This window comes from Arachis ipaensis, chromosome B7 (assembly GCF_059453495.1).
Source record: "Arachis ipaensis isolate K30076 ecotype BB chromosome B7, ASM5945349v1, whole genome shotgun sequence".
NCBI classification, from domain to species: domain Eukaryota; kingdom Viridiplantae; phylum Streptophyta; class Magnoliopsida; order Fabales; family Fabaceae; genus Arachis; species Arachis ipaensis.
Window position 1 is genome coordinate 97,355,180 of NC_142442.1, and position 11,238 is coordinate 97,366,417.

The 11,238-nt window shown below is 37.5% G+C and overlaps 1 non-coding gene across 1 annotated transcript; it reads right to left on the minus strand.

The window, feature by feature from the left end:
- Positions 1-10,829: 10,829 nt before the first annotated feature.
- On the minus strand, positions 10,830-10,937 carry LOC148553458 (small nucleolar RNA R71). The gene has a single exon (XR_015893434.1). It is a non-coding gene; the product is annotated as a small nucleolar RNA R71 (small nucleolar RNA).
- Positions 10,938-11,238: the final 301 nt, after the last annotated feature.

Sequence of the window (11,238 nt, forward strand, 5' to 3'; positions counted from 1 at the left end):
CCCAAAGTCCTCCTGGACTGTCCATCTCCACTTATGTCCATGATGGATATATAGATATAACTTGGACTGATTTATCTTTTTATTTATTTTATTTTATAAGAAGTAAATACTTAAATAAAATAAAATAACTAAAAAGAATTTGAATTTTAAAAAAAAAAAATTTTTTTCTTTTTTTTTTTTCGTAAAAGAAAATAAAAATTAATTAGTTAAAAAAAAGAAATTTTTGAAAAAGAGGGAAGATATTTTCGAAAATTAGAGAGAGAGAGAGTTAGTTAGGTAGTTTTGAAAAAGTTAAGAAACAAACAAAAAGTTAGTTGGTTAGTTGAAACAAATTTTGAAAAGATAAGAAGTTAGGAAGTTAGAAGAGATATTTTGAAAAGATATTTTTGAATTTAGTGAGGAGAGAGAAAAACAATAAGATGGTACAAGATTTAAAATTTTTAGATCTAATGCTCCTTGTTTTTGAAAATTTTGGAGGGAAAACACCAAGGAACACCAAACTTAAAAATTTTAAGATCAAGACACAAGGAACTCAAGAACACTTTGAAGACTCACAAGAACACAAGAACATGAAGGAAGAACACCAAACTTAAAATTTTTAGAAAGCCAAACCAAAATTTTCGAAAACCAAGGGGAAATCAACAAGAAAACACCAAACTTAAAGTTTGGCACAAGATTTAATAGAAAAAATATTTTTGAAAAAGGTTTTAAAAAATATGATAGCCAATTATTATGAACATAAACACCACGTTCTAATTAACTGAGCTATAAATTTAAAGTGTTTTAACAAGGGATAAATAATGAAAGACTCTAAACCAAAAAAGAAAGATTTTTCCTAATCTAAGCAACAGAATAATCCGTCAGTTGTTCAAACACGAACAATCCTCGGCAACGGCGCCAAAAACTTGGTGCACAAAATTGTTACTCTCTTACAATTTCGCACACATGACCAGCAAGTGCACTGGGTCGTCCAAGTAATACCTTACGTGAGTAAGGGTCGAATCCCACGGAGATTGTTGGTTTGAAGCAATCTATGGTTATCTTGTAAATCTTAGTCAGGAAGTCAATTATGTTTATCAATTGAATTGTGAGTAACCAGTAGAGCATAAATTAAAAGTTACTTGTTGTGCAGTAATGGAGAATATGTTGGAGTTTTGGAGATGCTTTGTCTTCTGAATCTCTGCTTTCCTCTGTCTTCTTGTTCACGCACGCACGTCCCCCTATGGCAAGCTGTGTGTTGGTGGATCACCGTTGTCAATGGCTACCTTCCATCCTTCCAGTGAAAACTACGCTCACGCGCTCTGTCACAGCACGGCTAATCACCGGTTGGTTCTCGATCCGGTTGGAATAGGATTTACTATCCTTTTGCGTCTGTCACTAACGCCCAGCCTTCAAGAGTTTGAAGCTCGTCACAATCATTCAATCCTTGAATCCTACTCGGAATACCACAGACAAGGTTTAGACTTTCCGGATTCTCATGAATGCTGCCATCAGTTCTAGCTTATACCACGGAGATTCTGATTAAGGAATCTAAAAGATACTCATTCAATCGTATATAGAACGGAGGTGGTTGTCAGGCACACGTTCATGATTTGAGGAGGGTGATGAGTGTCACCGCTCATCACCTCCATCACAGTTAAGCGCGAATGAACATCTTAGATAGGAACAAGCGTGTTTGAATGGAAAACAGAAATACTTGCATTAATTCATCGAGACACAGCAGAGCTCCTCACCCCCAACAATGGGGTTTAGAGACTCATGCAGTCAGAGAATACAAAGTTTAGATCTGAAAATGTCATGAGATACAAAATAAGTCTCTAAAAGTTGTTTAAATACTAAACTAGTAGCCTAGGGTTACAAAATATGAGTGGACTATGATGGATGATGCAGAGATCCACTTCTGGGGCCCACTTGGTGTGCTGGGGCCCACTTGGTGTGTGCTGGGGCTGAGACTTTAAGCAATTCACGTGCGGAGGCCATTTGTGGAGTTGAACGCCAGTTTTTATGCCAGTTTGGGCGTTCAACTCCAGTTTTTTATCCTTTTCTGGCGCTGGACGCCAGAATTGGGGTGAGAACTGGCGTTGAACGCCAGTTTACGTCGTCTATCCTTGTGCAAAGTATGGACTTTTATATATTTCTGGAAATCCCTGGATGTCTACTTTCCAACGCAATTGGAAGCATGCCATTTCGAGTTCTGTAGCTCCAGAAAATCCACTTTGAGTGCAGGGAGGTCAGAATCCAACAGCATCAGCAGTCCTTTTTCAGCCTGAATCAGAATTTTGCTCAGCTCCTTCAATTTCAGCCAGAAAAATACTTGAAATTACAGAAAAACACACAACTCATAGTAAAGTCCAGAAATATGAATTTTTCCTAAAAACTACTAGGAATAGACTAAAAACTAACTAAAACATACTCTAAACTATATGAAATTATCCCTAAAAAGCGTATAAAATATCCGCTCATCATGAAGTCACAAAAACAATTGAGAAAGCAAAAACAAAGTGAAAAACATAATGAAAAATAGAACACCCTGGAGGAGATACTTACTGGCATTTAAACGCCAGTAAAGGTAGCAGAATGGGCGTTAAACGCCCAGTCTGGCACCATTCTGGGTGTTTAACGCCAGAAAAGGGCACCAGACTGGCGTTTAACGCCAGAAATGGGCAAGAAGCTGGTGTTAAACGCCAGAAATGGGCAGCAGCCTGGCGTTTAACGCCAGGATTGGCAGAAAGGGGCATTTTGCATGCCACTTGGTGCAGGGATGAGATATCCTTAACACCTCAGGATCTGTGGACCCCACAGGATCCCCACCTACCCCACCACTCTCTCTCTTCTTCACCCATTCACCAATCACCTCAACACCTCTTCCCCAAAAATCCCTCTCCTATCAAATCCTACCATTCTCTTCACCACTCACATCCATCCTCCATAAAACCCCACCTACCTCACCATTCAAATTCAAACCACTTTCCTTCCCAAACCCACCCTCTATAGCCGAACCATACACACCCCTCTCACCCCTATATAAACTCATCTTCACTCCTTCATTTTCACACAACCTAAACACCACTTCTCCCCCTTTGGCCGAAACACAAAGCCCACTCCATCTCCTCTATTTCTTCTTTTTCTACTCTCTTCTTTCATCTTTTGCTCGAGGATGAGCAACCTTCTAAATTTGGTGTGGTAAAAGCTAAAGCTTTTTGTTTTTCCATAACCATTTATGGCACCAAAGACCGAAGAAACCTCTAGAAAGAGGAAAGGGAAGGCAAAAGCTTCCACCTCTGAGTCATGGGAGATGGAGAAATTCCTCTCAAGGGTGCATCAAGACCACTTCTATGAAGTTGTGGCCAAGAAGAAGGTGATCCCCGAGGTCCCTTTCAAACTCAAAAAGAATGAGTATCCGGAGATCTGACATGAGATCCGAAGAAAAGGTTGGGAAGTTCTCACCAACCCCATTCAACAAGTCGGAATCTTAATGGTTCAAGAGTTCGATGCCAACGCATGGATCACCAAGAACCATGATCAAAGTGTGAACCTGGACCCCAAGAATTGGCTTACAATGGTCCGAGGGAAATACTTGGATTTTAGTACGAGAAATGTAAGGTTTCAACTTTGATCAAAGGTTGGACCAAGTCCTCATGGACATATGTGAAGAGGGTGCTCAATGGAAGAGAGATTCAAGAGGGAAGCTAGTTTAACTAAGAAGGCATGACCTCAAGCCTGTGGCTAGGGGATGGTTGGAGTTCATCCAACGCTCAATCATTCCCACTAGCAATCGGTCCGAAGCTACTATAGACCGGGCTATCATGATACATAGCATCATGATTAGAGAGGAAGTGGAAGTTCATGAGGTTATATCCCAAGAACTCTACAAGGTGGCAGACAAGTCCTCCCCTTTGGCAAGGTTAGCCTTCCCTCATCTCATTTGTCACCTTTGCGATTCGGTTGGAATTGACATAGAGGGAGACATTCTCATTGATGAGGACAAACCCATCACTAAGAAAAGGATGCAGAAAACAAGAGAACCTCATCAAGAGCATGAGGAAATTCCTCATCATGAAATCCCTGAGATGCCTCAAGGGATGCATCTTCCTCCATAAAACTATTGGGAGCAAATCAACACCTCCCTAGGAGAATTAAGTTCCAACATGGGACAACTAAGGATGGAGCACCAAGAGCATTCCATCCTCCTCCATGAAATTAGAGAAGATCAAAGAACCATGAGAGAGGAGCAACAAAGGCAAGGAAGAGACATTGAGGAGCTCAAGCACTCCATAAGATCTTCAAGAGGAAGAACAAGCCGCCATCACTAAGGTGGACCCGTTCTTTAACTTCCTTGTTCTTTATTTCCCTGTTTTTCGAAAATTATGCTTTATGTTTATCTATGTTTGTGTCTTTATTACATGATCATTAGTGTCTATGCCTTAAAGCTATGAAAATGAATCCATCACCTTTCTTAAATGAAAAATGTTTTCAATTGAAAAAGAAAAATAAGTGCATGAATTTCAAATTTTAAAATAGTTTAATTATTTTGATGTGGCGGCAATACTATTGTCTTTCTGAATGAATGCTTGAACAGTGCATATTTTTGAAGTTGACTGTTTATGAATGTTAAAATTGTTGGCTCTTGAAAGAATGAAAGGAAAAGGAGAAATGTTATCTGATGATCTGAAAAATCATAAAATTGATTCTTGAGGCAAGAAAAAGCTGTGAAAAGCTTGCCCAAAAAAAAAAGAGAGAAAAAAATAAGAAAAGCAAGCAGAAAAAGCCAATACCCCTTTAAACCAAAAGGCAAGGGTGATAAAAAGGATCCAAGGCTTTGAGCATCAGTGGATAGGAGGGCCCACAGGAATAAATCCTGGCCTAAGCGGCTAAACAAAGTTGTCCCTAACCATGTGCTTGTGGCGTGAAGGTATCAAGCGAAAACTTGAGACTGAGCGGTTAAAGTCGAGGTCCAAAGTAAAAAGAAGAGTGTGCTTAAGAACCCTGGACACCTCTAATTAGGGACTCTAGCAAAGCTGAGTCACAATCTGAAAAGGTTCACCCAGTTATGTGTCTGTCGCATTTATGTATCCGGTGGTAATACTGGAAAACAAAGTGCTTAGGGCCACGGCCAAGACTCATAAAGTAGCTCTGTTCAAGAATCAACATACTTAACTAGGAGAATCGATAACACTATCTGGATTTTGAGTTCCTATAGATGCCAATCCTTCTGAACTTCAAGGGATAAAGTGAGATGCCAAAACTGTTCAGAAGCAAAAAAGCTAAAAGCCCCGCTCATCTAATTAATACTGATCTTCATAGATGTTTTTAGAATTCATTGGACATTCTCTTCTTTTTATCCTATTTTATTTTTAGTTGCTTGGGGACAAGAAACAATTTAAGTTTGGTGTTATGATGATCGGATAATTTATACGCTTTTTGGCATTGTTTTTAGTATGTTTTTAGTATATTTTAATTAGTTTTTGTTATATTTTTATTAGTTTTTAAATAATAAACACTCTTCTGGACTTTACTATGAGTTTGTATGTTTTTCTGTGATTTTAGGTATTTTCTGGCTGAAATTGAGGGACCTGAGCAAAAATCTGATTCAGAGGCTGAAAAAGGACTGCGGATGCTGTTGGATTCTGACCTCCCTGCACTGAAAGTGGATTTTCTGGAGCTGCAAAAGCCCAATTGGCCTCTCTCAATTGCGTTGGAAAGTAGACATCCTGGGCTTTCCAGCAATATATAATAATCCATACTTTGCCCGAGATTTGATGGCCCGAACAGGCATTCTAAGTCAGCTCAAGAATTCTGGCGTTTAACTCCAAAACTGGCACAAAAGCTGGAGTTAAATGCCCAAACTGGCACAAAAGCTGGTGTTTAACTCCAAGAAAAGTCTCTACGCATGAAAGCTTCAATGCTCAGCCCAAGCACACACCAAGTGGGCCCAGAAGAAGATTTCTGCATTAATTACTGATTTCTGTAAACCCTAGGCTACTAGTTCTCCATAAATAGGACCTTTTGCTATTGTATTTTCATCATCATGGGACGTTTAGTCCTTAGACCTTTGAGGCTGGCCATTCGGCCATGCTTACACTATTTTTTCTTATGTATTTTCAACGGTGGAGTTTCTACACACCAGAGATTAAGGTGTCGAGCTCTGCTGTTCTTCATGAATTAATACAAAGTACTATTGTTTTTCTATTCAACTCAAGTCTATTTCTTCTCCAAGATATTCATTCGTTCTTCAACTTGATGAATGTGATGATCCGTGACACTAATCATCATTCTCACCTATGAACATGTGCCTGACAAATACCTCTGTTCTACTAGCAATGGCTTGAATGCGTATCTCTTGGGTTTCTAATCTAAGATTGGAACCTTCATGGTATAGGCTAGAATTATTGGCGGCCATTCCTGAGATGCGGAAAGTCTAAACCTTGTCTATGGTATTCCGAGTAGGATATAGGAAGGGATGACTGTGACAAGCTTCAAACTCGCAATTGTGGGGTGTGTGACAGACGCAAAAGGATCAATGGATCCTATTCCAACATGATCGAGAACCGACAGCTGATTAGCCGATGCTGTGACATAGCATCAGGACCATTTTCACTGAGAGGACGGGATGTAGCCATTGAAAACGGTGATACCCAACATAAAGCTTGCCACGGAAATGAGTATGAATTATTGGAAGAAGGCAATAGGAAAGCAGAGGTTCAAGGGGAACAAAGCATCTTCATACGCTTATCTGAAATCCACCAATGAATTACATAAGTATCTGATGAGCGGATAATTTATAGGCTTTTTGGCATTGTTTTTAGTATGTTTTTAGTAGAATCTAGTTACTTTTAGGGATGTTTTCAATAGTTTTTATGCTAAATTCACATTTCTAGACTTTACTATGAGTTTGTGTGTTTTTCTGTGATTTCAGGTATTATCTGGCTGAAATTGAGGGACTTGAGCAAAAATCAGATTCAGAGGTTGAAAAAGGACTACTGATGGTGTTGGATTCTGACCTCCCTGCACTCAAAATGGATTTTCAAGAGCTACAGAACTCAAAATGGCGCGCTTCCAATTGCGTTAGAAAGTAGACATCCAGGGATTTCCAGAAATATATAATAGTCTATACTTTGGCCAAGTTTAGATGACGTAAAAGGGTGTTGAACGCCAGTTCTACGCTGTTGTCTGGAGTTAAACGCCAGAAACACGTCACAAACCAGAGTTTAACGCCAAAAACACGTTACAACCTGGCGTTCAACTCCAAGAATGACCTCTGCACATGTAACATTCAAGCTCAGCCCAAGCACACACCAAGTGGGCTCCGGAAGTGGATTTATGCATCAATTACTTACTTGTGTAAACCCTAGTAGCTAGTTTATTATAAATAGGACTTTTTACTATTGCATTAGACATCTTCGGATCATCCTGGATTGTATTTTTGATCCTGTGATCACGTTTTGAGTGCTGGCCATTCGGCCATGCCTGGACCTTTCACTTATGTATTTTCAACGGTAGAGTTTCTACACTCCATAGATTAAGGTGTGGAGCTCTGCTGTTCCTCAAAGATTAATGCAAAGTACTACTATTTTTCTATTCAATTCAACTTGTTCCGCTTCTAAGATATTCATTCGCACTTCAACCTGAATGTGATGAACGTGACAATCATCATCATTCCCTATGAACGCGTGCCTGACAACCACTTCCGTTCTACCTTAGATTGAATGAGTATCTCTTGGATCTCTTAATCAGAATCTTCGTGGTGTAAGCTAGATTGATAGCGGCATTCATGAGAATCTAGAAAGTCTAAACCTTATCTGTGGTATTCCGAGTAGGATTTTGGGATTGAATGACTGTGACGAACTTCAAACTCGCGAGTGCTGGGCGTAGTGACAGACACAAAAGGAGGGTGAATCCTATTCCAGTATGATCGAAAACCTCAGATGATTAGCCGTGCTGTGACAGAGCATTTGGATCATTTTCACAAGAGGATAGGATGCAGCCATTGGCAAGGGTGATGCCTCCAAACGATTAGCCATGCAGTGACAGCGCATCGGACCATTTTCCAAAGAGGGTTAAAAGTAGCCATTGACAACGGTGATGTCCTTACATAAAGCCAGCCATGTAAAGGAGTAAGATTGATTGGATGAAGACAGCAGGAAAGCAGAGGTTCAGAGGAAGGAATGCATCTCTATACGCTTATCTGAAATTCTAACTAATGAATTGCATAAGTATTTCTATCCTTAGTTTATGTTTACTTATTATTTAATTTCGAAAACTCAATAACCTTTTGATATCCGCCTGACTGAGATTTACAAGGTGACCATAGCTTGCTTCATACCAACAATCTCCGTGGGATCGACCCTTACTCACGTAAGGTTTATTACTTGGACGACCCAGTGCACTTGCTGGTTAGTTGTATCGAAGTTGTGAATGAAAAACGATTTATTAAGACGTGCGTACAGAGTTTTTGGCGCCGTTGCCGGGGATTGTTCGAGTTTGGACAACTGACGGTTCATCTTGTTGCTCAGATTAGGTAATTTTCTTTTTTGTTTTATTTTCAAAAATTTTTCAAAAATCTTTCAAAAATTTTCTCCTTTGTTTTCGAAAAAATTTTAAAATATAAATCATTTCAAAAATATTTTTCTTCAGAATTTTTAAGAATGAATTCTAGTGTTTCATGATGATTTGTTGAATCCTGGCTGGCTGTGAAGCCATGTCCAAATTCCTTTGGACTGAGGATTCAACTAATCACTTCAATGCATGTAATAGCATACTAAAGCTTGGCTGGCTATTAAGCCATGCCTAACCCTCAGATTGGAGCTTTAGACTAAAGAGCACAAGATTCCTGGAATTCATATTAAAAATTTTGGAATCCTTATTTTTCTTTTTCAAAGTAATCTTCGAAAAATCCAAAAAAAATTAGAAAATCATAAAAATAAAAAATATTTCATGTTTCTTGTTTGAGTCTTGAGTCAAGTTGAAAGTTTGGTGTCAATTGCATATCCATCTTGCATTTTTCGAAAAATTCATGCATTCATAGTGTTCTTTATGATCTTCAAGTTGTTCTTGGTAGGTCTTCTTGTTTGATCTTGATGTTTTCTTGTTTTGCATCTTTTCTTGTTTTACATATGCATTCTTGCATTCATAGTATCTATACATAAAAAATTTTTAAGTTTGGTGTCTTGCATGTTTTCTTTGCATTAAAAATTTTTCAAAAATATGTTCTTGATGTTCATCATGATCTTCAAAGTGTTCTTGGTATTCATCTTGACATTCATAGCATTCTTGCATGCATTCATTGTTTTGATCCATAACTTTCATGCATTGCATCATTTTCATGTTTTTCTCTCTCATCATTAAAAATTCAAAAATCAAAAAAATATCTTCTCCTTTTTCTTCTCATAAATTCGTAAATTTGACTTGACTTTTTCAAAACTTTTTAAAATTAAGTTGCTTCTTTAGTGTCAAATCAAATTTTCAATTTAAAAATCTTATCTTTTTCAAAATCTTTTTCAAAAATCAAATCTTTTTCATTTTTCTTAGTTATTTTCGAAAATTTTAAAAAAATATTTTTCAAAAATTTTTTTCTTATCTTTATCACAGAATTTTCGAAAATAACATCATCAATTAATGTTTTGATTCAAAAATTTCAAGTTTGTTACTTGCTTGTTAAGAAAGATTCAAACTTTGAGTTCTAGAATCATATCTTGTGATTTCTTGTGAATCAAGTCATTAATTGTGATTTTAAAAATCAAATCTATTTTCAAAACTAATTTCAATCATATCTTTTCAAAAATATCTCTTTATCTTATCTTTTTTCAAAATTTGATTTTAAAATATCTTCTCTAATTTCTTATCTTCTAATCTTTTCAAAATTGATTTTCAAAATTTGTTTCAACTAACTAACTAACTTTTTGTTTGTTTCTTATCTTTTTCAAAACTACCTAACTAACTCTCTCTCTCTCTCTAATTTTCGAAAATATCTTCCCTCTTTTTCAAAATTTCTTTTTAATTAACTAATTAATTTAATTGTTGATTTTAATTTTCGAAAATTACTAACCTTTTTCAAAAACTATTTTCGAAAATCACTAACTCTTTTTCAAAAATTATTTTCGAAAATTCTTTCTCTCTCTCTTATCTCCTTTTATTTATTTATTCATCTACTGACACTTCATCTCACCCAAATTCGAACCCACTTTTCTATCTGTGTTCGAATTTTTTCTTCTTCTTTTCTTCTACTCACAGAGGGACCTTTATACTATGGTAAAAAGGACCCCTATTATTATTATTTTTCTGTCATTCTTTTTCATATGAGCAGGAGCAAAGACGAGAACATTCTTGTTGAAGCAGATCCAGAACCTGAAAGGACTCTGAAGAGAAAACTAAGAGAAGCTAAAATACAACAATCCAGAGATAACCTTACAGAAATTTTCGAACAGGAAGAGGAGATGGCAGCTGAAAATAATAATAATGCAAGGAGGATGCTTGGTGACTTTACTGCACCTAATTCTAATTTACATGGAAGAAGCATCTCCATTCCTGCCATTGGAGCAAACAATTTTTAGCTGAAACCTCAATTAGTTTCTCTGATGCAGCAGAACTGCAAGTTTCATGGACTTCCATCTGAAGATCCTTTTCAGTTCTTAACTGAATTCTTGCAGATATGTGATACTGTTAAGACTAATAGAGTAGATCCTGAAGTCTACAGGCTCATGCTTTTCCCTTTTGCTGTGAGAGACAGAGCTAGAATATGGTTGGACTCTCAACCTAAGGATAGCCTGAACTCTTGGGATAAGCTGGTCACGGCTTTCTTAGCCATGTTCTTTCCTCCTCAAAAGCTGAGCAAGCTTAGAGTGGATGTTCAAACCTTTAGACAGAAAGAAGGTGAATCCCTCTATGAAGCTTGGGAAAGATACAAGCAGCTGACCAAAAAGTGTCCTTCTGACATGCTTTCAGAATAGACCATCCTGGATATATTCTATGATGGTTTATCTAAGCTATCAAAGATGTCATTGGATACTTTTGCAGGTGGATCCATTCACCTAAAGAAAATGCCTGCAGAAGCTCAAGAACTCATTGACATGGTTGCTAATAACCAGTTTATGTACACTTTTGAGAGGAATTCTGTGAGTAATGGGACGCCTATGAAGAAGGGAGTTCTTGAAATTGATACTCTGAATGCCATATTGGCTCAGAATAAAATATTGACTCAGCAAGTCAATATGATTTCTCAGAGTCTGAATGGAATACAAG